At 34.2% G+C, this 17,454-nt stretch overlaps 1 protein-coding gene across 4 annotated transcripts in view; it reads right to left on the bottom strand.

The window, feature by feature from the left end:
- The window catches only part of LOC120420629 (myotubularin-related protein 4), a 60,932-nt gene that overhangs the window by 12,424 nt on the left and 31,054 nt on the right, over positions 1 to 17,454 (bottom strand). The window lies entirely within an intron of this gene.

Raw genomic sequence — 17,454 nt, forward strand, 5'->3', positions numbered from 1 at the left:
GCTTGGGCCAATGTTTAATTTCTCTAGTAATTTTATTTTCAATTTTAGTTAAAGAAAAAAATATCAAAAATTGATTTTAGGTAATAACCAATATTTTACATGATTTTTCATTCAAAGACATAATTTTTCTTCGCTGACAAAATTTGGACCAAAATTCTTCTGAGCAATTCTCTACCAAAACCGGAAATGGATTTTATTTGTATTTTTTGATTTGGCTCAAACTTTGTGGGGGCCTTCCCTATGACCAAATACAAAAATGGTATGTAAATATTCAAACAGCTGTAACATTTGAGTGAATTTTCTGATCAATTGGGTGTCTTCGGCAAAGTTGTAGGTATTGTTGAGGACTTTTTGAGAAAAAAATAGGTACACGGAAAAAAATTGCAGATTTTTTAATCAACTTTTTTTCACAAAAACTCAATTTCCCAAAATACGTATTTTTTTATTTTAGAGATTTTTTGATATGTTTTAGGGGACAAAAATCCGCAACTTTTGAGCCATAGAGAAACATGGTCAAAAAATCTGCCGCCGAGTTATGAATTTTTGAAAAAATAGTGATTTTAGGAAAAAATCGAAGTTTCATGCAAAAACAAGTTTGAAATTATTTTTTAATGCAAAATTGAATTTGCAATCGAAACTCACTTTACAGATTTTTTGATAAAGGGCTCCGTTTTCAAGATATAGCCACCGAAAGCTTGATTTTAGCGAAATATTTGCAGTTTTTCAATTTTTAAAAAGTGACCATGAGTGACCGTTTCTAAAATTATTTATTTATTTTTTTTGAAAGGTTCAGAAAATTTGCTATCAATTTGTCTAAGAGACATTGAAGATTGGACCTCGGGTTGCTGAGATAGAGCCGCTTTAAGAAAAAGAAACACGAAAATTGAAGTTTTCTAAATCTCACCAAAACAACCCACCATTTTCTAATGACCATATCTCAGCAAGTAATGATCCGATTTTCAATTTTAATGCATGAAAAATTCGTGAAATTTTTCGATCTTTTCGAAAAAAATATTTTGAAATTTTTAAATCAAGACTAGCATTTTAAATGGGCGTAATATTCAATGGTTGGCCCTTTTAAAATGTTTGTCTTTATTTTTAAAAAAATCAAAATATTTTTTTCGAAAAGATCGGAAAAATTCACGAATGTTGTTGAAAATTGGACCATTATTTGCTGAGATATCGTCATTAGAAAATGGTGGGTTATTTTGGTGAGATTATGAAAACTTCAATTTTCGTGTTTCTTTTTCTTAAAGCGGCTCTATCTCAGCAACCCGAGGTCCAATCTTCAATGTCTCTTAGATAATTTTATAGCAAATTTTCTGAACTATTCAAAAAAAAAATTTTAGAAATGGTCACTCATGGTCACCATTTTTAAAAATTGAATAACTGCAAATATTTCGCTAAAATCAAACTTTCGGTGGCTATATCTTGAAAACGGAGCCCTTTATCAAAAAATCTGTAAAGTACTTTTCGATTGCAAATTCAATTTTGCATTAAAAAATAATGTCAAACTATGGCTCAAAAGTTGCGGATTTACATATCAAAAAATCTCGAAAATAAAAAAATACGTATTTTGGGAAATTGAGTTTTAGTGAAAAAAAATTGATAAAAAAAATCTGCAATTTTTTTTCCGTGTACCTATTTTTTCTCAAAAGTCCTCAACAATACCTACAACTTTGCCGAAGACACCAAATTGATCAGAAAATTCACTCAAAAGTTACAGCTGCTTGAATATTTACATACCATTTTTGTATTAACACCAGCCAAAATTGTATGGAGACTTGTATGGGTGAACCAATGACGCAAAATGGCTTATTTGGTCATATGGAAGGCCCCCACAAAGTTTAAGTCAAATAAAAAAATACAAAAAATAAAAATGGTCGAAATCGGCCGATTTCGTAGAGAGTTGCTCTTCTATAAGATGTGTAAAATAGCGTGACTGTGATGCATTGTGGGACTTTAGATATTTATTAAATTGAAATACACGAATAGGAATCTTGAAAGTGAACCCGGCATTTTTTATTTATTTTGAATACATTTAATGCGAAATAGATTTTTTTTTTGAAAATGTTTGAACTAGAAAATGTTAGACAACTAGAGAGTATTTTTTGAGAATTAGACATTTTGGTTCAAATGTTGTTTATTTGCAAATCACATTGTTTAGGAACCCTGAATCATTCAATATTTGATAAATTTTGATTTCCGTTCCAGAAACAAAGTGCAACGAATCGGTGCTAAATCCGAATCAAATCCTTTCCCTGCCCTGCATAATGTATTCTAATCGATTATCTTCAATTGAGACCATTCAATATTCATACCACTGCTGGATAACTCACTCCACTCCACTAGCCAAGGCAGTCTCGGCACTCTCTAATCGCATTCTGCACACCTGTGAGCATTGCCAAGTGAACCCAAACAGAGAGCTCCTTTCACCTGCCTCCTCCCACCCACTACTCAACTCATATTTAAATTAACAGAGTGTGAACTCGCTGCCATCGTCATCACTGTCAGTAAATTAAGTTCTTCCTCCACCGCAGCACACACACAGGCTTTCTCTGTTATTGTTGCGATTAATTAATTAGCCGCCGTTAATTTCGCATTCAATCTGCGTGTATCATTTTCCACCTCATTAGGGGGGATCAATGCAATTGCGCCCCCAAACTCCGAACACCCACTCGGAAGGGGTTGATTGATATGTTTTTAAACGGTTCAATGCGATATTGGTTCGATCGCATTAAGCCGGCTTTTCATCTCATTTTCCACCGGAAGTGTAATCCTCTTAGGGGCTGATACTTCCGATTTAATTACAGCAAGTACCCGCTTTGAATCGCTACACGGTTTGAGGATTTTCACCTGCCAAAACTTTTGCATAACAATATTCAGCAAACACATTCCACCCACTCTCGAAATGGACCGTGTGAATGCCATTTTACGGCTGGTTTGGCACGGAAAATTGACACTCGAAGAAGAACCTGGCAAATTCTTGTGCCACCCTCGTGTTGTGTCGAGCAAGAATGCCTCAAATTCCTCAACTATATCTTGCTTCCCTTTTTAGTCAGACTACTCTGAGACTGCGAGCTTAGACATTTTCGTCATTCCAGCGTCAAATTCTTTGCTCACACCAGCGACGAAAACGACTAGAATTTTGAATCTTCCCAAAACACCCTCCTTCAAAAGAGAGAAAATTAATTGTTTTGACTGGCACGACTGACTTGTGTCTGATGAAATTGTATTAATACATGCTGACGATGGTGGCGTTGAGAGTTGGGTGATGAGACCAATAATCATCCCGTATTACTAACTTTACTATACACGAATAATGGTGGGAGAGTGTGTTTCGGTATTATGTTGCTGACAAACGGCCAACTTTCGGAACCATATCGACGGAAACTTGTTCGTTTCACTCGACATGAACTCAGGGCAAAGTTGTTGAGGAAACAAAAAGAGAGTTACCAACTGATGCTGTGTGTGCGAGCATCTGTGATAAATATAGGCACTTAGGAATGTTTACAAAACTCGAAAAATGCAATAACAATAAAAAGTAGCAAATGTTAAGAGGGGCCAACCAAAGCACGAACAATTCTGTGGGTAACTTCTGAGCATTCTCTGGCATGAAGTGCGGAAATTTTGAATGACTGTTGCCCATGATGCTTTTAAAATTAAATATTGATAAAAAAAATGTTCCAGGTATTGCGAAAATGAAAAAAAAATCATTTTAGCAATTTCGTCGTGAAACTACACATTTTTCCTTCTATTTTCGAACGACGAAAAAGTCTTCGTTTCTTAACAAAACATAATCATTTTAAAATAAATGCCGAAAAGTTGAACTTTTCACTACTTGATTTTTTCAGCACTCGTCGTATCTATCCAATTCGGTGAACCTCGATTACGATTCGTGCTAAAAAAATCTTCTTGTTGCATAGGATTTTTGAACAAAAAAACCTTTTTTGGCGGCTAAAATTCAAAATCCATTTTTTTTTAGAAAATTCAAGATAGGAAACAAGAAAAAAAAGTTGCAAAAAACAAAAAAATATGCACATTGCATGCACAATTCAAAAATATATAAATAAATAAATAGAAATTTTAAAAAATTTGTTCAGACTCAGAAACAACATTAAACAAAAATTGCAAAATACAAATCGGGAATTTTTCTGATACTTTTGTTCGCGACCCGATTTTTCATGAGGGTAATTCTCTACCAACTCACACGAAATCGAGAAAAGTTGCCCCGACCCTTCTTCGATTTGCGTGAAACTTTGTCCTATGGGGTAACTTTTGTCCCTGATCACGAATCCGAGGTCCGAAAAAAGAGGTGTTTTGCAATAATTTGCAGCCTGAAACGGTGATGAGATAGAAATTTTGTGTCAAAGGGACTTTTATGTAAAATTAGACGCCCGATTTGATGCCGTACTCAGAATTCCCAAAAAAAAAAAACGTATTTTTCATCGAGAAAAACACTAAAAAAGTTTTAAAAATTCTCCCATTTTCCGTTACTCGACTGTTAAAAAATTGGAACATGTCATTTTAAGGGAAATTTAATGTACTTTTTGAATCTACATTGATCCAGAAGGGTCATTTTTTCATTTTAAAATTTCTTGTTTTTTCTAACTTTGCAGGGTTTTTTTTTTAGAGTGTATTTTTCAATAATTTGCAGCCTGATACGGTGATGAGATAGAAATTTGGTGTCAAAGAGACTTTTATGTAAAATTAGACGCCCAATTTGATGGCGTACTCAGAATTCCGAAAAAACGTATTCTTCATCGAAAAAAACACTAATTTTTTTTTAATTCTCCCATTTTCCCTTACTTGTCTGTAAATTTTTTTGGAACATGTCATTTTAAGGGAAATTTAATGTACTTTTCGAATCTACATTGACACGCAGAAGGGTCATTTTTTCATTTAGAACAAAAATTTTCATTTTAAAATTTTGTGTTTTTTCTAACTTTGCAGGGTTATTTTTAAGAGTGTAACAATGTTTTACAAAGTTGTAGAGCAGACAATTACACAAATTTTAATATATAGACATAAGGGGTTTGCCTAATAACATCACGAGTTATCGCGATTTTACGAAAAAAAAGTTTTGAACGAGTTACTTTTTGCGTTCCTCTTTGTTTCGTCATCCATGTCTGTCGTGGGTGACCATGAACGGCCATGATCAACGACAACCAACATTTTCAAAACTTTTTTTTTCGTAAAATCGCAATAACTCGTGATGTTTTTAAGCAAACCCCTTATGTCTATATATTAAAATTAGTGTAATTGTCTGCTCTACAACTTTGTAAAACATTGTTACACTCTTAAAAATAACCCTGCAAAGTTAGAAAAAACACAAAATTTTAAAATGAAAATTTTTGTTCTAAATGAAAAAATGACCCTTCTGCGTGTCAATGTAGATTCGAAAAGTACATTAAATTTCCCTTAAAATGACATGTTCCAAAAAAATTTACAGACAAGTAAGGGAAAATGGGAGAATTAAAAAAAAATTAGTGTTTTTTTCGATGAAGAATACGTTTTTTCGGAATTCTGAGTACGCCATCAAATTGGGCGTCTAATTTTACATAAAAGTCTCTTCGACACCAAATTTCTATCTCATCACCGTATCAGGCTGCAAATTATTGAAAACACCTCTTTTTTCGCATGTTCAAAAATGGAAGGGGTCGTACCGCCCCTCCGTCACGAGATATCAAAAAACGGACCTCGGATTCGTGATCAGGGACAAAAGTTACTCCTTAGGACACAGTTTCACGCAAATCGAAGAGGGGTCGGGGCAACTGCTGTGTTAGTTGGCGGAGAATTACCCATGAGTCTTTTTGTCACATTTTAGGCTATTTTCACAAAAATTTTGAACGAAAAAAAAATCGTGACATCACCTTAAAATTCAACTTTTAAATTTAAACATTGAAAAATATCATAAAAGTGGCGTGTATTTTTCTTTAAGTGTATTTTTTCAGAAATCCCATCAAATTTCCTACAAGTTTGTCTTTGACCAGTTTTTGATTCGATGCAGCGGCTTCGAGATACAGTAATTTTTAAATTATAAAATACAAAAATGTTTAAATCACTTACACCCTTCTCAAATGTCATTTTTCAGTACAATTTGCTCCATATACACAAAAATGGCTTATATAAGCCTAGGATAACATGTCTAAAAAGTTTCATTGAATTCGGAGAGGGTCGGTGCAAAAGTACTTCCAGAAAAATTCCCGATTTGAGCTGGAATTGCTCGTAAATGGAAACATTAACAACAGTGTACAAAAAACCTGAAATTATTACCAGGATCATAATAATACGTTTAATTCTCTACGTTTGTCAATACTCAATACTCGCCTCCTCAAAAAAGTGTATATCAAGGTTTTAGAATATACCTTTTTAAACATTTGAGCTTGATTATTCAAGTTTCGAAATAATGTTCACTAAAAAAGCAGAAAATTGTCCGATATCTCGCGAGTTGAAAAATGAAAGCTATGGCTGGTACAAATTTTATTTAATGATTTTGTGTGTCAAATGTTTGACGAATGTTTGTGAAAGTGGAACCACCCTACGCTTTCCGAACGATTGTCGTCACGCTTCATCATTTGGCTCAGTAAGAAAACACCAAATGTTACACCCCGCTGTCTCAATTAGTCACGAAAGCATGCTTACTTTAAATCCTCGAAATAACCTTCAACAAAAGACAATATAACACCCGCTAGCAGTGGCTTGGGATGAGAGAGAAAAAAAAAGTGGGAAGAACTCGGAAGAAGCCAGCAGCAGCAGGATCGCCGAGAAATCTACCCACTTTATGACAGCGGAGATCATTTTCCACATGTCGCCTGTTTGCTCGAGAGTTTTTTTGTTTACCCAAAACACGATCAAGAAGGCCAAGAAGAGTGACTGGGCTAATTCCCTCTCCCGGTCGATTGGTCGTCCATAAATCACGTGGGAAATTACTCATTTTTCAACATTTTCAAAAACGAATACACACCAACACTCAAATCCCAGATGGGGACAGGAAAAGCGAAACAGCTTGTACGACACGAAAAAATATTAATAGAAACGCGGCAGCGACCAGATATTTAGCAGCTTGTCACAACTCGTCGTCGTCGTCGACATCCTGAGTCATTGAGCCACAGAGATCTTTTACACGCGGGCGGGCGGACCCTCTTCATCAACCATCAGGACGTTTGTTTGGATACACGCTTAAATTTATTGCTGTCAAAATACACAATTCAACAGACTTTATTGAAAAAAAATGTGGTTTCAGATAAGAGTGCTGGATTACACTCCAATATTATTATTTTTTAGTTGTTAAAGTAAAATTAAAAAAAAAATTAAAATTGTTATAAGTGTGACAAAACTAATTTTACGTGTACGCTAGAAAAAATAAGATAACCTAAAAAAAAATGGTTGGTAGTAATTTGTCGCGTTTGGCCCCACGCGCATTCATCTCACTTATTAGCCGCTAGATTAGAGTGAGAAGGAGAGAGCAAACATTTTCTTCGCAGAACCCAGCGGGATTTGAACCCGTATCACTTTACGGCCTGGCGCGGTCGGTGGCACGTCACGTCGGTAATTGAGTTCAGCTGGCAGGGCACCATCACCACTGTGCATTGTCTTTATTTTTTTTTATTCGAGTTTTGTTTGAAGGAATTGAGGGACATCAACATTTAAATTGAGATGAGACTATTTGGCATTTTGAAAGGGGGGGGGGGGGGGGGGCAGTCTATCCTCTCTTTAATGGCATCAGAACAACATAATGCTTGAGAATAAATGAAAAGAGTAGCCTTCAAAACATAGTTAAAGGGAGATTCAGAAAAAAAATGAAAAAAAAAACAAAATGATCCAACACTTTAAACAGAGTTTGCCAATTTTGTGTATTGCTCTTCTTTAATATGACACGGCGTGTTTTCTGGGCAACCTTAAGGAGAAAAAAAGTCATCGCTACTTTCAAAAGTGTCTTATAGGAAATTTTCTCAGCTTTCCAATGCTTCTAAGAGCGAAATGTTTCATCGGGAAATTTCTGAGATATCTCTATTTTAAGTTATTTGTTTTAAAATCCTTAATCATTTATTGGAAACTTTTAAATAACAGTCCAGAAAACATGTCAAATGATGTGTTTCATATATCATTTACTCATCAAAATGTGCAAAATAAGACAAGAAACAAATTTGTAGAAGGTTGAAAACCGCTAAACATTTTGAAAATGAAGTTTTAACCAAATTTTTGAATATGTGGGATTTATTCAGAAATTAAAATCATAAAACCGCATTAAAATATTATTTTTACAAGAACAGATAGATGATTACATAATTGTTGTGTACAAATAACACCGGTCTGCTCTGATTCAGCTTGGAATTAGCTGCTACAACCGAATTTTTTACAGGTTTGAGATTGATAGGGTATTTTTATGAATAAATATCATATTTTTTAATCAAGCATTGTTTAATACTCGAAATTAAACTGCAAACAACCGTTGCAAGCTTCAGGAGAAATACTTTTCATTAGTAGGAAATGATTGTTTTAGTTTTTTGTATTAAATGATCAAGGATTTACCAATATTTTAAAAGTTTATAAGACTCTCATCTTCAATCTCATCTATAAAAAAAATATATTTCTTGATTTTTGTTCAAATAGTTTTGAAAGAAAGTTTCTGTTTGATTTTGTTTGTTAAAATAATATTTAAAAATAAAAAGCTTGCGACGGTAGGTCTATTCCCGTACTTGCAGAATTGCAGAATTTCTGCAGCTTCTGCAGAATTCTGCAGCCAGCATAAGTCACTTTTTTGCAGCACGTTCCCGTACTTTTCAGCTCGCTCTCTTCATCTCTCTCTTTTGCAGAAGTTCTGCAAGGAGAGAAGCGGCAAAAAATTTGCCTGGGTAGCGCGTTCCAGTACTTTTTCTGCAACATTGTACACAGTTGAGTGGATTTACTCAAATCGGGTATTATTATTTTTTAATTACAGTCGACTCTCTGGCTGTCGATCTTCTTGATATCAATAATTCTCCATCTATCGATGAATTCTTCAGTCCCTTCAATCTGCATACTTCAATTATCTTCATTCCTCGATACTTTCCCTTGCTTGAAGGATCTCTTCCTCGACGATCCCTTGGATTCTGATTGCTTTAAAAATCTCTTCCGGTTGTCAATAATTTCACTTTCTCATGGCTTGCATTGACATTTTTCTTGGCGAAATGAAGCCTTGAAGGGTGTTTGACATTAGTTTGTTTTTGTTTGATGGACGTTGCCATGATTCTCTCCCATAGCTGGGTATCAAGAAAAAATATTTTCAATCGAGTCTTCATTTTGCATCGTTCTGTAAACTGATGATTCTCTTCCTCGACGGTCCCTTGGATATTGACAACCAGAGAGTCGACTGTATTTCAAAATATTTTTAAAAAATGGTTGACAAAAAAAGTAATTGAAAGAAGTTTACCTCTAGAACTAGGGCATTATTGTTTACTGCATTATTTAAAAAATCAAGGATGTATTATTTATTAAGTAACTAGAAACTAATTATGCTTAGGTAGAAGTCATATATTAGAAACAACATAAAAATTCTACATTAGGTGAACAATTTTTCAAATGAAAGTGGCAGGTACGTTTAAAAAAAGACAAACAAAGGTTTTATATGGAAGGGACCATAAATACATGTCTAATAGCAGAAAGTTTTAAAGATTATTCAGGATAACATAAATAAATTATGACTGGATTTCACATGAAAGAACAGCGGTGACGTTGTAATATTGACAAATAAAAAAAAAATGATCACAAACTCAAAAATTTTGATACACATAAATTAAGCAATCTGGAAATTAAGAAATACATAATTAAAAATATATAAAAAATAATTAAAAATATATAAAAAATAATTAAAAATATATAAAAAATAAACATTAAATCAGATATTTGAGAAATTTAAAAATACAAATAATTATATCAGAAAAATAAAAAAAACAATTAGTCACAAATTCAAAGCTTAAAAAATCAAATAATTAAAAACTAAATATTTCAAAATGATTTATGTTAAAAAAAATCATAATTCAAAAAATTTAAAATAAAAAAAAGTTGAAAAAAATTGAAATAAAATAACAACATTTTTTTATATTTATGAGTTCAGAACACAACAAATTCAAAATCTGCAGTTAAAAATAATAAGATAGAAACTTAAAGAAGTTATAATTTCAAAATTTCCAATCTCTAGATACTCTAAATTTGAGTTTCTAGCCTAAAATATGACTTCAAAAAATGTGTAATTATTATGATTCAAGATAGAGGCGTAGAAATTAAAAGCTCAAGAATTTTAGAATTTAAGAATTTAAGAATTTAAGAATTTAAGAATTTAAGAATTTAAGAATTTAAGAATTTAAGAATTTAAGAATTTAAGAATTTAAGAATTTAAGAATTTAAGAATTTAAGAATTTAAGAATTTAAGAATTTAAGAATTTAAGAATTTGAGAATTTTAATTTCGGCATAATAACATATATCACTTACATAAATAAACTAAACCTGAAATCGTTAACATATAAAAAATCGTTCTCGATATAACCAGATATAACAAAACTACCCCAAAATCATGTTTTATTACAACTTATAATAAAATCCTTAATTTCACCCAACTTGTAGATTTTATGTAAGCGTGTAGTCAACATCCATCACACCAAATTGCAGTAGGTCTATTCCCGTACTTGCAGAATTGCAGAATTTCTGCAGCTTCTGCAGAATTCTGCAGCCAGCATAAGTCACTTTTTTGCAGCACGTTCCCGTACTTTTCAGCTCGCTCTTCATCTCTCTCTTTTGCAGAAGTTCTGCAAGAAGAGAAGCAGCAAAAATTTTGCCTGGGTAGCGCGTTCCAGTACTTTTTCTGCAATATTGTACACAGTTGAGTAGATTTACTCAAACTGAGTATTAAGGTTTTATAATTATTTCAAAACATTAAAATAAAGGGATTGAGAAAAATAGTAATTGACCTCTAGAACGGGGGCATTATTTTTTATTCAACTCAACATTTTATTTGAAAGATCAAGCATGTACCATTTATTTGGTAACTAGAAATTAATTATGCTTAGGATGAAATTATACATTAGAAATTATTCAAAATTTTTACATTAGGTAAAAAATAGTGAGAGATGCAGGTACGTTTTACACATGGACATTGACATTTAGAAATTCATGATTAAAAATATTTACAAAAAAACTTATATTTTCAAATTGTGAAACTTAAAAAAAATCTGATATCTGAGAAATTTAAAAATGCTCCTATTTATATCAGAAAAATAAATAAAACACAAATTCAAAGCCTCGTTCAAAGCTTGAAAAATACAAATAATTAAAAATTAAATATATCAAAATGTTTAAAATATCAAAAAAATCATAATCTTAAAAATTCAAAATAAAACAAAAATAAAGGGTTTCAACTTTCAACTTCCTTAACTTAAGAATTCTTATATTTTGAAATTCTAAATAAAAAAAATCAAAAGTTTGAATACTTCAGAGTTCAGAACACCAAAAATTCAAAAGCTACAATTAAAAGAAAATTAAAGATACTAAAAAATTTCAAAAATAAGTAAAGTTTTAAAATTCTGTGAATCAAAAATTTTAAAATTCAAATATTCAAAAAATAGAAACAGTTAGTACCGAGATTAGTACTCTATTTTCCGAAGAACTTGTCAAAATTTCCAACCTCTAAAACCTCTAATCTGAGCTTCTAACCTAAAATATGACTCCAATAAAAATTGTACTTTTTATGATTCAAGATGGCAGCATTTAAAAATTTCCGAATTTTAGAATTTAAATTTCTTAAAATAGGAGAATTCGACAAAACCATATCGATTTTTTTGGTTCATATAAAAATACAAATTGGTAGTACCGTTTAAGGTACAATGTATTATTTGCCAATTAAATTTACTTATTATTTAAACACACATATTTAGCCTATTCAAAAACAATTGAAGATCAAAAATTATTCCTAAACAGATATTTATTTGAAATTATTAAACACAAAAGAAATGTGTCTTTTAAAAGTTTTTTAAAACAGTTTGTTTGTATAATACATTTTTTTGGTTGAGGTATTAGCCGTGCTGTAATACTGACTTTAGTTATCATTTTTTTGTCAAGTTAAAATATTAACACTAAAAAAATCGCTATATGATAATGAACTAAGCCTGAAATCGTTCTCAATAAAAACAGACATTTAAAAAAACTACCCCAAAAATCCATTAATTCAAAATATACAAACGTCCCTTCAAAAAAACTACTTCAATTTAGTAATAATAAAACATAAAATTTATTGCAACTAATAATAAAATGCATAATTTCACCCAACTTGCCACTTTTATGTAAGCGTGTACTCAACATCCATCACACCAAATTGCAGTAACTTTTCAACAAGAAAGAGAAGAGAGAGCTTGCAGAAAAGTACGGGAACGGTTTTACTGCAACTTCTACCTCTCTCACTGCAGAAGTTCTGCCTGAGAGAAAAGTTACTTTTGTTGCAGAAAAGTACGGGAACGCTCTGCTGCCGTTTTTGTGCAGAATTGCAGAATTCTGCAGCACGGGAATAGATCTGGTGTTCAGCATTCTAAATTGGAAGACTCGAGTTTTATTGCTACTTTTAAGTGCATTTTCAACAGAAAATATTTTATAAAATTTTATCTTTATTTTATACTCATGAAAATAGGACTTTTGAAGCTTGCAACAGTAATATGTAGTACATTTTCGATTTTAAATCATATTTGTATTTATGTTCCTGCTTAAGAGAATATCAAATTTATTCATTAAATTCAATAATACCATTAACAATCACAAACCTGCCAAAGTTTCGGTTGGACAAGCTAAATCAGAGCAGACACGTGATATTTGTACACAAAAAAATAATCTAAGTAATTAAAGTAATAATCTAATAATTCTTGTAAAAAATATATTTTTACACTGTTTTATGATTTTAATTTCTGAATAAATCCCACATATTCAAAAATTCGGTTAAAACATAATTTTCAAAACGTTAAGCGATTTGCAACCTTCTACAAAGTGTATCTGGTCTTATTTTGCACATTTTGATGAATAAATGACACATGAAACACATCATTTGATAAGTTTTCTGAACCGGTAATATAAAATTTCCAATAAATAATAAAGGAGTTTAAAACCTAAAAACTTAAAATAGAGATATCTCTGAAATTTCCCGATGAAACATTTCGCTCTTAGAAGCATTGGAAAGCTGAGAAAATTTCCTATAAGACAGATTTGAAAGTAGCGATGACTATTTTTTCCTGAAAAGTTTGTTCTAGAAAACACGCCGTGTATGATTTATTAGCTTTTAGGAAATACGGGAAATATTTTTTGCAATTAATTTGTTGCATTGTTTTATAAAGATTTTTTAAATTCTTGAATGAACTAAAATGATCAGTGCAACTCTTTAGCACTACACCCTAAGGGAATAAATCATGGTGATTTCATGATCTGTTGATGAGAACACGAACGCTGAGAGAATCCCCCGGAGACAAATTAACCTCAATACAGACGCTGATGATTTCTACTCGGTACACAAACGCGCACCACAAATAAAGCCGTAGCGGAACCGGAAGCTAAACTCCGTGTTCTCACTATTTGATCATAATAACAAATCAACACCACCAAACGTTGGAATTCTCCACCGCATGGTGTGTTCATATATCAACACAATGTATACTGAAATGTTAGCTCAAGTGAATTACCATTGTGGGAGGGGGGTGAGGATTAATCTTCCATTGTCCTTCGCCACCACACCCCCACCGGGAGTGGACAACAATGTGGTTTCGGACAGGTTTGACTGCGTGACCAGCATATTGAAACGGTGACGATGATGAACTTGCACCGTGACACGAAATCACAATGTGTTACTATAAGTCTTAGAGGAAGTTGGGGTCGCAACATCTACAACAATCTCAATTTAATAATTTGTATTGCATATTTAATTTAAAAAAAAAATACTAATGATAATTTCTCCTCTCCCTTCGAACAGTTCCCACGAAGCTGGCCCAGAAACGTCCCGCGACCAGTCCGGCCCCGCCCGTCCCGTCGCCCCAGCTTCCCCCGATGCACCACCATCCGTCTTCCGTGTCGCCAATCTCGAACCACCTGAACCATCTGCCCCCGTCGTCCGGCGGGGCTGGTTCGACCATCCCGCACAATACTCCCGTGGGCGTGGTCCAGCCCTCGCCGAATGCGGCCGCACAGAATGCTTCCTCGGCCAACAGTGGTGGTGGCGGTGGCAACAGTCGGGGCTCGTTTGCGGCAGCGCTGCGGAATTTGGCCAAGCAGGCCGACGTTAAGGACGATGAGCCTGGAGGTGGGGGAGGAGGAGGAGGCGGTGGTGGTGGAGGGGGAGGAGGTCCCGACCGGTCCGGTTCCGATCGGCAGGTAGATCGTCGCTCGCAGATGGAAGACTCCCGGGGCAACGCCATGTCGGAGAGTCGGGCGAGGAGTGCTGCGGAAGCGGTGCAGCAGCGCGTCAACAACGAGTCGAAGAAGCGTTCGTCGCCGCAACCGCCGGAGAAGATTCAACGGCTCAATCCGGGCTCGGCGGCGAGTGGATCGAGCTCGTCGGGTGTGCTCAACCCGGAGATGTTGGCACGGAGTGGCTTCCAGCCGTACAGGCCCGACGAACGGCTGACGCATCCGGCCGGACCGTTTCCGATGGACGCGTACGGTGCCGCGTTCGGGTCGATTCCCGGAATGCCGCCAGGTAAGGTCACAGCTATAAATTTGTCATTTTTGGTGTTTTGTCATAGGGTATATCCACGCATCCTTTCTCCCCTGTCGATTATGTGAAATGGAATCCGTTCACAGAATTCTCTCTGCTGTAAAAACGACGTGGTAGGGCGATATATATTCGGGTGTTCTCGAATGTATTGCAATTATTCATATTGACAAGAAAAATGGTTATGTAGATTAGATCAGATTAGAAAGAATTATTTTACATATGTGCTAAATGCACACATCGGATGTATCGGAGGTTGACAAAATCTAAAGACCGTAACCAATAACCAAAACAGTACCCATACGCGTCCCGCCCGTGTGGATCAATCGGACCGCGCACTGGACTCACAATCCAGAGGTCGCCGGTTTGAATCCCGCGGCGGGCGCTCTAAAATTCTTTGTGTAAATATGGGTATTCGGCGCCGTCGCTCCGTGCCATACTTTCATACACTTAGGAGCCCAGGGCGGCGAAGTCCCTGCAGATAAAAGGAAGATACTAGTGGTTGGTACTAGCAATGGTGGCCGACAGCTATAAAGTCAACTTCGTTTCGTACCCATACGCGTGCCCCTCCTTCTGTCAAAGCCTGGTCATGCCACTGATACCAATATTGAAAATCCAGAATTGCCTCATAAGGTCGAATCCCAAAATGCTTTTTTTTCAATTTCAAACCGGCAAATATTTTGGAATTGTAAAATTCCAAATTCAGAAATTTTCAAAAATCGAATAATTTAACAAATTTTAAATTCAATAATGCTAAAAGAAAAATAAACTTACATTTTGAAGTTTTAAAATAATATATTAGAAATCTCATCTTGCCGGGACGTGTGGTGTAGGGGTAAGCGTGATTGCCTCTCACCCAGTCGGCCGGGGTCAATCCCAGAAGGTCCCGGTGGCATTTCTCGAGACAAGATTTGTCTGATCACGCCTTCCATCGAACGGGGAAGTAAATGTTGGCCGCGGTGTAACCTATAGGTTAGGTCGATAGCTCAATCCAGGTGTAGGAGTCGTCTCCCTGGGTCCTGCTTCAGTGGAGTCGCTGATAGGCGGTGGAGTCACAATCCAAAGGTCGTCAGTTCGAATCCCGGGGTGGATGGAAGCTTAGGTGTAAAAAGAGGTTTGCAATTGCCTCAACAATCAAGCCTTCGGACACATAGTTTCCAGTAGGCATCTCGCAATCGAGAACGCCAAGGCAATGCTGTAGAGCGAATAATTTGATTTGATTAGGAATCTCAATAATTCAAAATTAAAAAAAATCGAAAATCCAAAAGTTCTGGGACTCGAAAAATTTAAATGCAGTTCGTCCTCGATTATCCAAAATCCATGTAAAAATCACAAAATTTAATTTTTTTATGTTGTTTCTAAAATATTTCTTCAAAAATGCTCCAAAGTTATTTCCTTTTCTGTAATTCAAGATGGCGGAATTATGAATTACAGAAGTTAAAAATTCAAAAATCTACTAATTTAAGAATTTTAAAGTTTTTGTGCTTCAGAAAATTTGAATTTAAAATATTTTATTTTTTTAATGTGTGTTTTTATTATTTTTTCTTTAATTTTGCATGCCTAGTTTTTTTTATATGGTCCAATAAACAAAATTTTCTGCTTTTTGAGTGTTTTTGACTACCCCTGACTCAAGGCGGTTTCAGAAACACATAAAAAACAAAACAAAACAGTTTCTGTGACTTTTTCTTATTGTATTTCTACTTTTTGATTTTTTTTAAATCTTAAGCTCACCGCACCGTACATTACAAAATTCAAACAATCTGAATTCCTAAATTTGAAAATGCTTAAAAATGAATATTTTAAATTTCTTGGATTTTGTTAATTAAAAAAAAATCGAAATTTTAAATTGAAAAAAAACAAGTTCTTTAGTATTCGAATATTTCAATTTATAAATGTTTAAATATTGTATTGCTTTATTTTTTTTATGCACTCAAGTTTTCGATATTTTTTAATTCAGAATTTTTGAATATTCGGATATTAAAATAGGCCAATGCATGTATTAGTTGAAGAAGGTAAACAACAATGAAACATTCTCCAAGAAAAAAAAACATGTACATTCGACTGTAAACAATTTAGTATAAATTGAAAGGACATTTGCCGTATGTTCGGCAGGTTAAGGATTCGATTCTATTTCCGTCCAATTTTGTAAGAATCTTGCTTGCTCACTTTCCACGGTATTACCCGGTTTCAGCTCAAAACACTTTTTTCAAGTTTTCGTTGAACGTAAAAGTGCTGATATGCCAACATTGGGTGCTTTCCATAACATGTTTATTTTTGCATCTATGGGGCACAGATTTTGATTTTTGAGGCCACAGATCGGAGAAAGTCGTAAACTATCAGGAAAAAAAATATCAGCAATTCATTGAAAATTTGCAATGTTTTGATTTTGAGGTTATATCTATAGTATAAATACTAATGTAAGATTTGTAAAAAATATTCTCAATTCGACCGAGATCTTGAAAAAAAAACTTGAAATAAAATTTTCATTGGCCTTTGGCTTTTTTCTTGTACCTAGAATTGGAAAAAAAAACCGGAACGATTGGAAACTGAAACCTGAAACGTGTTGTTAAATAGATAACTTTGGTAGATTATTTGAAACGTTTCATCGGTTAGTTTTCACAAGCCACGTCGGTGGAAGTTTGGTGGAAATCAATTGATGAAATGTTTAAAAAAATCAACCAAAAAACCAAGGGGTAGAAACGAATTGTAACGCTTGTCTTCTTCTATTTCCTCC

This window comes from Culex pipiens, chromosome 3 (assembly GCF_016801865.2).
Source record: "Culex pipiens pallens isolate TS chromosome 3, TS_CPP_V2, whole genome shotgun sequence".
In the NCBI taxonomy this organism is placed as follows: domain Eukaryota; kingdom Metazoa; phylum Arthropoda; class Insecta; order Diptera; family Culicidae; genus Culex; species Culex pipiens.